We start from the raw sequence: 9651 nt of genomic DNA on the forward strand, positions 1-9651 counted from the left end.
TAATAATAATATGACACAGTTCTTATCTTTTATCTTTTAGTTTGCAAATTGCAGAATATGGGGCTTCTGAGCATTTGTAATTACATGAACCAATTCTGTAATTAATTGCCTTTTGTATACCTCGGTAGCTATCAAGTCTATTGGTTCTAATTCTCTGGAGGATCCTCATGCTCATATGTTATTGAATCTATATCACTTTGCATTTCCATCGATTTGCATCATCGAGCCTTGTCATCAGTCTTACTTTTTGACTTGGCTGTGAGTTGTAGTTCCTATTTAGACACACCACGAATATGACGTGTTGTATTTGACAATGACACAATCATGGCTTACGTTAATTTTTAAAATTTCATTTAGCACAATTATAGCAAATAAAACATATCCAATGTCTAAAAATTGTACAAGCTTGCGTGATATAATTTCAATTGCTTTAAAGCTGTCTGTATTTATAGGAAATGAGATGGTCAATAAATGACTAGAAGAGATGATCTTAAAATTTTGTATTTCAGGGTAAATTTATGCTCTTAAATGCTATGGAGGACAACAGAGATTTTTATAATTCCATTTGAGCACAAATGGAATCCTTTTAACATTTTGATTGAAAATATTATTTTATTTATTTATTTATTTATTTATTTATTTATTTATTTATTTGGTGGAACTGGGGATTGAACTCAGAACCTTGCACTTGCCAGTCACACACTTATGTTACTGAGCTATCTCCCCAGCTCTGATTGAAATATTATTTAAAATATTTACCGATTAATTTCAAAATAGGTAGTTGAGCTCATTAAATTCAGACATAAGTAATCAATTTTCCTAAATATATACTTTTCTAGCTAAAAAAATTATTCAATAGTGGAAGCATTTTCTCAATATTTTTATAAATCTAAATATAATGATTATTATAGGGTAGTGGGATTCTCACATAATCTGAATCCAATCTATTACATGGTTTTAAGTAAAGTACATAAAAAATAATTCAACCTCAAACAAAAATACAATTAGAAAAGTGAGTATTTTAATAATGTAAACATAGGACCAATCTTGTGATAAAACTTTAAAAAGCTGTTTAATCATGTGCTTGTGTTTGGTTTATATCTTAAAGTCATGTCCTTAACTTGAGATTTTCAGAAAGTACCTGGGAACTGGATTGTGGTGAGCTATTGTCATTGTGGACTAAGCTACTGATGAGCACTTGTCTACAGGTCATCATAGGTGTGTGCATACGTTTGAAACTGTCTGTCTTCTCTCTTTCTCTCCCTCCTGCCCACCCACCTGCTCTTCCTTGCTCTCTCCTCTCTATCTCTAGCTCTCTGTCTCTCTGTGTCTCTCTTTCTGTCTTTGTCTCTGTCTCTCTGTCTCTCTCTGTCTCTCTCTCTCTCACTCGCTCGCTCTCGCTCTCGCTCTCTCTGTATCTCACTCTCTTATCATCATCTTGAATTCTGAATTTTGTGGAAGCCTGGGCTCAGCAGCTTTACTCCCTCAGGACTTTTTACCATGACATTCTCGCCTTGGCGCTTGGTGGGCATGGATGGAGTCCTCTGAAACTGAGGCTGGATAAGCTTCTTTTATTTTAAGTTGGGTAGTAAGGTACTTTGTCTCACGACTGGGAAATCTTTCAGCAGAAATGGAATCCTTTTGCACTCAAGTTCTACTCATTATACTTCTAAAGTATTTGAAGAAAGACATAGGCTTACCTTGGTGAAGACATCTATTGACATTTCTGACTGGCAAGTGTTTTTAATATTAGGATAGGACTTTGAGAAATAGTGGGAACTTTCTAATTGGTTTACAGGCAGATTTAAAAATATTCATTTCAGGTGAGCAGTGTGAAGAGATTTCTAATCAGGAAGTTCTTGTTCAATTTTGAGAATGAAGAGTTCTCTTTTTCAGCAATGTTTTGGAATACATAAGAGTTCTTAAAATACTGCTATCAGTCAAACTCAGAATGTTTCTTAGACAACCTTGTGATATTATCCCTAGGTAGTTGTCAGCATTTTTATTCTTTGATATTATACCAAAATTCAACAGTGGTAGGTTATTTTATACTAGATGTGATATGTTGACTAAAATGTGTTCACTACAGTAATCTGTTGAATACTAAAATCTATTGTTTCACGTGCATGAGGATGCATACATCCCAGAATCTGATTTTATAACACCATACATCTGTTGACTGGGAAATATTGGCTGATTGTTTTGTGCAAATCTCTCAAATTTGGCACATCTAATTATAACATATTTTAAGTCACTCATTTATAGGCTCATTGACCTTGTAAGAAAATAAACTACAATCATATCTTGATATTCAACTCTTTTGACACTCACTGAATTTTGAACTTGATGCATTTGATATGAAAATTCTGTCCTGGTACTCAACATTTGTTTAAAACTATTGCCGGTGTCAAGTGCCTGTGACTGGCTACACTATCTGGTTGAAACAGTTTGTTTGGTACTCATCCATTTGGCATTCATCAAGTTTCCTGGAACTAATTAACAACAATCACCAAGATAGCGCTTTTTCGGAAGTCTGTGAGGCATCTAATCATAGATAATTTTTTTTCTATTACAATGTTAGTCTTTACAGTGCAGCTTCAATTTTATAAATAGCATAAAATATTTTAGTTATCATTTTGGAAGTGACATGCTTGCTGTCTTTTCTATAACAATCTGCCAAACACCCAGGTCTAAATAATAACCAGAAGACAGTGCACTATTTTTTAAATAAAATTCTGTTAAGTAGGAAAACATGATCAGTTGGTTCTGTTTGCATCTAGAACAACCATGCAAGGGGTTTTTTTCAAGACAACCATCAATCAATGTACTTGAAAAGCAAGAGAAGTGTTTCTTGAGACTTTCTATTTTTCTTTGACAGCATATCAAAAGCACATGTATTCAAAAGTTAGTGTTTGATAAAATTTACCATATTTTACTATTTCAAGAACTTAAGCTACCCCCCGATGTATGTAGATGAATGGTACAGATTGGCCGTGTGGGCTGTTTTCACATTTATCAATAATGAGAAATCAGCAGAACTTTTTACTACCGTTGATTTAGAGTCATAAATCCAATTTTTAATCAAGATAAAGAGCAAACTAAAGCTTTGTATCATTATGGAAGTATTTCTCCCTAAAATACTCATTTATTTATTTATTTATTTATTTTCATACAGGGTCTTGCTATGCAGCTCAGACTCATAGTGGCCTTCCTGTCTCAGCCTCCCCAGCACTGGGATTACAGGTGTGTACCATCACCCAGTTTCAGTGGCCAGCACAGTGCCCAGGGTTCCAGGACCAGCTTAGCATGTGGTACCAGAGGCCAAACTCAGACCCCCAAGCTATCTCTCCAGTCCCCTTAAAATACTCTTGAATACATGAAGAGTACATGATGCAGCTCTAGAGAACTGTCATGCTAAAGGAGATGCAATCGGAGCTCTAGCTTTGTTCCATAGTCTGTATCACAGGATTGCTGTGGAATACAAAAGCAATGAAATTAATTATTATTAGTTATACTAATTGTAAAAATTTATTCAAAGCCCATTTATTTATTACATCCAATGGGCTGAGCCATGATAGATAATTATATTGTCCTAACATATGATATGGTGCATTATGACTGAATGATTTTACAAGGGTGGTGCACCTACACTATATTTTCTGTTTCCTGTCAATTTGAAACTTGGTCATTATGGTTTAGAATTATTTAATCACACATATTTGTTACCCCTCAAACTATACCTTCAAATGTTTTTCATTGCTTCCTTTGGTTCTTAGTCTTTGACCTATAGTGCATGTTTCATAAATCATATTCAACACAGTGAAGATTCATTTCAGACTGGAGTACCGCAGGCAAGTGCTTCCTGTTAGTTGACTATCTCATCAACAGTGATCACAGGGGCTTATTGTGTTCATAACTTTCCTGACATTGAGACAAAATTCTTGACACCCAGAACTTAAAGGAAGAGATGTTTACTTTAGTGGACAGTTTCAAATAATGTGGTCCAAGGTTGATTGGCTCCAACACAGAAAGTCTATGCTGGATGGTGATGGTGAATTAAAGCTGCTGTCCAAATCATGAGTGTAAGACAGAAAGAAGGGAGGGAGGGAGAGAGGGAGATGGGAATGGAGGGAGACAGGAAGGGCAGGAAGAGGAGAGAGTCAGAGAAACACAGAGAGAGAGATAGAGACAGAGAATAGGAATGGAGGAGCCAGGAAGAATGCATCCAGTGATTCCTCTCCAACAATACATTCTAGTGTGGACTCATCAAGGGGTTAGGACACTGATGAATGGAGTGCCTCATCATGCAATCACCTCCTAAGAGCTCCAGCTCTAAATAGTAGAGGTTTTGAAGGAACATTTTAAATTTAAACCAAAATACTTATAGATTAGTCAGAAAGAATGGCTACACCTCCTATTTCTTGACAGCAGAGATGATGGCATGAATGCTGCCAATATCACAGGCTGCAAGGTAAGCCAAGAGAAGCCTTAGGCACTTGTAGGAAAACAGATACATCTTGTGATCATTGTGCATTGGCCAGGGAAGTGCTTATTTTACTGAACCATCTCCCTGCTCCCTGACCCTTGAGACCATCATGCTAAGTGAAGTAGATCACACACACACACACACACACACACACACACACACACACACACGTTTAATTATTGTAAATATAAACATTGCCTAAATATAAAGAAGAGCAAAATTAAAGACAGACAGTATGAAAGAGGGAGATGAATGTTCTGCTAAAGAATGGAGAAAGAGAGCTATAGGGAGGGGAAGGGAATGAGGAAAGAAGGAAGATGTGTCGTGTTCACTCACCAACTCCTCATGAGGAATGTGGTCATTATGTACTGTGAGCATGTACTAGTAATCAACAGAAACTGAAAAAGTTTCCTGTATAAGTGAACACAGAGAGACATGGTAGCCATGGCATCGGTGGGAATTCTAATTCAAAGAGATTTGCCTGAGGTTCTGCGCACTCTTTCTGAATGTTTGTGTTCTAATCTCTCCTGAGAGTCTCCTGAAGTGGATTTTGAGCTCACAATCATTCTTTTAACTTATTTTTATATTTAATCATCTAAAATCTAATTCCCTGCCCAGTGAAGTACTTTGTCTTAAACATGAAATACTTCATGTTGGGCTGTTCTTTTTTAGCACTAGAGAGTGAGAAAAACAGAGTATTTTGAACCCTCTTCGGGTGCAGTACCTGCCACCCCCAAATTAAGGACGAGGAAAAACTATTCCTGCCCTGGAATCCAAGAAACAGAAACAGGCAGGAGTGGGCTGGGTGGGACACACCACCTTCTAGATCACCTGCCCAACAACCTCCTCCCATCTCAACCAGACCTCATCCCTAACAGCAAGCCAGTAGTGCCCCATGATTCAGTCCTCAGCAAAAATTCCTGCCTACAGCCACATGGTGTCTTTCAGGGCCATTTTCAATATAAACCATAAAATACACTGAGAAACACTGCATATGTTTTAGTAAGAATGAAAGCTGATTGTATTAGTTTCTCTATAGAAACAAAACTAGTAGGGGTGTGTGTGTGTGTGTGTGTGTGTGTGTGTGTGTGTGTGTGTTTATATAAAAAGGATATTTATTTAAGGAATTGATTCACACAGTCATGAAGAGCAAGAAGTCCCAGTCAGCCACCATCATGAAGGTAGAGAAATGCGCACAAAAATCACTGGTGCTCTTTGGTCCAATTCCAAAGTCCAGAGAACCACGGGAGATTGTGTAAATGCCAGTCTACCGCACCTAGAAGATGACATTTTCCACTGCAAGATGCAGGCAGGATGCAAAATTTAGGGAATTATTCTGTCTTCCGCTGTTTTTTTTTTTTTTTTTTAAATTCAGGCCTTTAATTGACCACAGGATGACCACCTATATTAGAAAGGTCATCGAGTATATTGATTCCACTTTCCTAAGCGCCAATCTCATATAAAAGCACTGTTACAAACTTACTGAAAAGTAACACTCAACCAGATTCTGGGAATCTCCTCAAATACACATAATAAAATTAATGATCATATGTATAACCGCCATAAAGGAATATATGGAAATCTTAATAATTTCTATGTCCAAGTTTTCAGGTTATTAAAAAGAAGATTAACTGTTATACATGGATACTGGTGTTAAATGCAAAATATTGGTACAGGAGCTTAATTTGATGTATTTTTCTGTCTCATCATGAAAACATTGTAAGCCCCAGTGAAATATTTAAATGCACATTTAATAAAAAGCACTTAGTATTTTATGAAAGGAGTTTTTTTGTTCGTTTGTTTGCGGAAACAGGGATTGAACTCAGGCCCTTAGCACTTGCCAGGGAAGTGCTTATTTCACTAAGCCATCTCCCTGGCCCCTGCGAAAGGAGTTTTTAAGTAGAGTCCAATGTGTATACCATGAAAAACGACATGAAATTTTATGGTTCATTTGTTTGTTTATTTCTGAATTTTCAATAGATGAAAATACATGAATAATTGATAAATACTATTATGTTTTCACTACATATTGACTTATGTATATATTTTCTTTCACCAAGGAAAATTTTATTCCAATACTTAGAGCTTATATTTGATGGTATCAATCTATAGTTTTGAGAAGATTAAGTCTTTGTAAAGTCTCCTCATATATAACATATAATGCACAAATTAATTAATTAACTTGTTCATTAATTCAGTTGCTTTTCTAGAAGATGTGAAAATATCAGATATATATTAAGCTGCTAAATCCTTTCCTTCTATTTTCTTTCTTTGGGAAGAATTGTGTGTTTTGAAATATAGTTTAGAGCTGGTTATAAATTTAATATAATTGTGAATTAGTTTTAAACTAGTTTAAAAACAGTAGTATTTATATTTTCAATATGAACACTAAGATAGCTTGACATTAAAGAGTGGCTTTAAATTTCAGATGAAGTACATTGATATTCCTTTGACCTAAAATAATTCAGTTACTGTACCAATATAATTTTCTCCTTAAGAGCCAGTGTTAAATAGAAATGTTTGAATACATCTTAGAAGTCACAGTTATATAATGTCAGAAATGATTATGCCTAAAAGATTCCTTTTTGGGGTTACTTAAATAGAACAGAAAACTTTAATTAGGTGTCCATCAATTATGAGCTTAATTTGCTAGAGCGTATGCCTTGCAAAAACAATATTCCAACCTTACTTTTCCTAGAATGAGAAAGCAAGCTCTGTAAGTCCTTAACTGTAATCTAAAACAGGGATTTTCTTTACTGTGTGTGTGTGTGTGTATGTGTGTGTCTGTCTGTCACCTGGGTAGAAGATGACAGAAGCAGATAGAGCTAAAGGAATTTCTAAAAATAAAATGCACCGCAGAAAAGCTCTGCGATCTTCCTGGGAGTGCCAAAATATCAGTGCATCAGTAGCCAAGGGGATAAAAAGGGTATAAAAATTCCATTTCCTTAAACTCCACACTTTTCTAGAACAATGTAGAAAAGAGAACAGTTCTGCCAAATAAGACCTTAACTTGAAATACCAAAGTCTCTCGAAAGCAGTTTCACAAAGATGGCATTTTGAGGCAAAGCATCCACAATCCTTCAGTTCCTAGTGTTTCTTTATCTCATTTATGTGACTACAAAATGTGAAAATAATGAATTTGGAAATGGGATTCAAATATAAGAAAATAGGATATTTTAAATCACAATGTCAGACATATACACACTTATTTTGAGTTTTCTCCCTAATGCTGTTTTTAGGTATCTGTCAGTTTTTCCATTTTAATTTAAACTTGTGCCTTTATGAAGCCATCCTCAGGTCACATAGAAAACCTTCTTTATTATCACAGAAATACTGAAAAAAATTATTCATGCAATTTTACTCGACTATTTAGAAAACCCTGAAAAAGTATAGAAACATTGTGGAGTCTGAGCCTTTCTCTTAGAATCAACTGATGGAATTATGGGCAGGTCTTCATAAAATTTAATCTGATCAAAAGAATAGGACAACGAATTAGGAGAGAAATCCTTCCCTACATGTTCTCCAGTCTAAAATCATTATTTAATTCATAATGATCTTTCATTTCATTGAATCTATTTCAACTATTAATTATCTCATTTCAATGCCTTCTGGCCATTGTTTTAGTAGCTGGAAAATTATATGGCTTCTTAAGCAGCTTTCCATCAGAAAAATATTTAAAATAGGTTGGTTATTCCTTTGACAAACTGTAACAGACTTGTCAAGTAATACGAATTCTTCACAGCAATATAATAATCTGCAGATGAAAAGTTTGTCTAAAGATAGGGTACGTGTATATGTGTGCTGATTTATAGGCTTTTACTGATATATTTTCCTTTAACATACCTAGGATACATTGTAATTAAATAGCAATTTTACAGTATTTCCAAATAACTAAAATGATCTGCATATGGCATGAACTACTTAATTAATCCTAAACTTCTCATATTTAATAGTTTGTTAAGCTTTGACTTTACACTTGTTTTGAACAAAAGCTGTATTTGAATTGTCTGTAACATTTACATTGTTACCTGCTTTGCCAGTAGAGAGATTTTTTTAAGTCAGTGCTTCAGTAATTTTTTTCTAAATCCTTGACAACTACACTTAAGCCTACATCTTCACCAAATTAATAAAAGTAACCTTGTGCTCTCAATTTGATTGACTTAGGTATTTATTAATTATAGTATATAGAAATTAAAAGAGAGACAGGACAGAATGGGAAAGAGAGAACTACCTTAGAGTCTTATCTTGTCCTTTATTTATGATATAATCCAATTGTTTGTTAAAAGTGAAGTACACCGCGATATGTGCTCACCCTGCATGACACAGCAGTGCCATTAAGAAGCAGGCAGAGGGGATTTCGTGCTGAGACTCTACAACTTCTTTTTCTCACTCAGGGGGGAGTCAAATATGACATGATGCTACTTTTCAAGATACTTAATCATTTCTTTCACTTCCTGTACATTCATGGAGTAAAACCTATTTCCTTGCAGAATTTTTAGCCCAATTATAAAGTTCAACTGACACTTTTCAACATAGGTTAATAGTTTCTCAAAACTGTGAAAACTTCCCCAAACACGCTCATCCCTGTCTTCCTTCTCTAGTGTAATCTGCTCCTGATTGCTTACTGAACATGTCTCTGACTTCATGCACTACACAAACTAACTGCACATGTGGGAAAAAAAATCTGCCAATATTTTCTCAGCCAAATCTCCTAATGCCAGCCTTGTGGCTACACCCTCAGCATCACCTCTTCTGACCTATTCTTCTGACATTTAACCCATCTGTAAGTGGTCTTTGTCCTCCCCACGATCAGACAAGTTTTAGGTATGTGTTTCCTGGATAAAAATCATTATAATCATTTTTCATGACCACCACCATAGCTTCTGCTCATGACCTAGTTATTTTCTTAGAATAGTGAATGAGTATACATTAATTCTAAGGAATTAGGGTATTTATAAAAAGGTAGCTGGAGTTTGACTTTTGTATTATATGGGTATGATTAATAGTCCAGCTTCTAGGATTTCAGGGTTAGACTTAATAACATTCCAATTCTAAGTTTCTTATGTTAAAATAATAATGATAAGGGGCCAGGGAGATGGCTCAGTGGAATAAGCCCTTCCCTGGCAAGCACAAAGACCTGAGTTCAATCTCCAGTTCAGAAAAAA

The sequence above is a fragment of the Octodon degus genome, unplaced genomic scaffold, assembly GCF_000260255.1.
Source record: "Octodon degus isolate 3935 unplaced genomic scaffold, OctDeg1.0 scaffold00143, whole genome shotgun sequence".
NCBI classification, from domain to species: Eukaryota; Metazoa; Chordata; class Mammalia; order Rodentia; family Octodontidae; genus Octodon; species Octodon degus.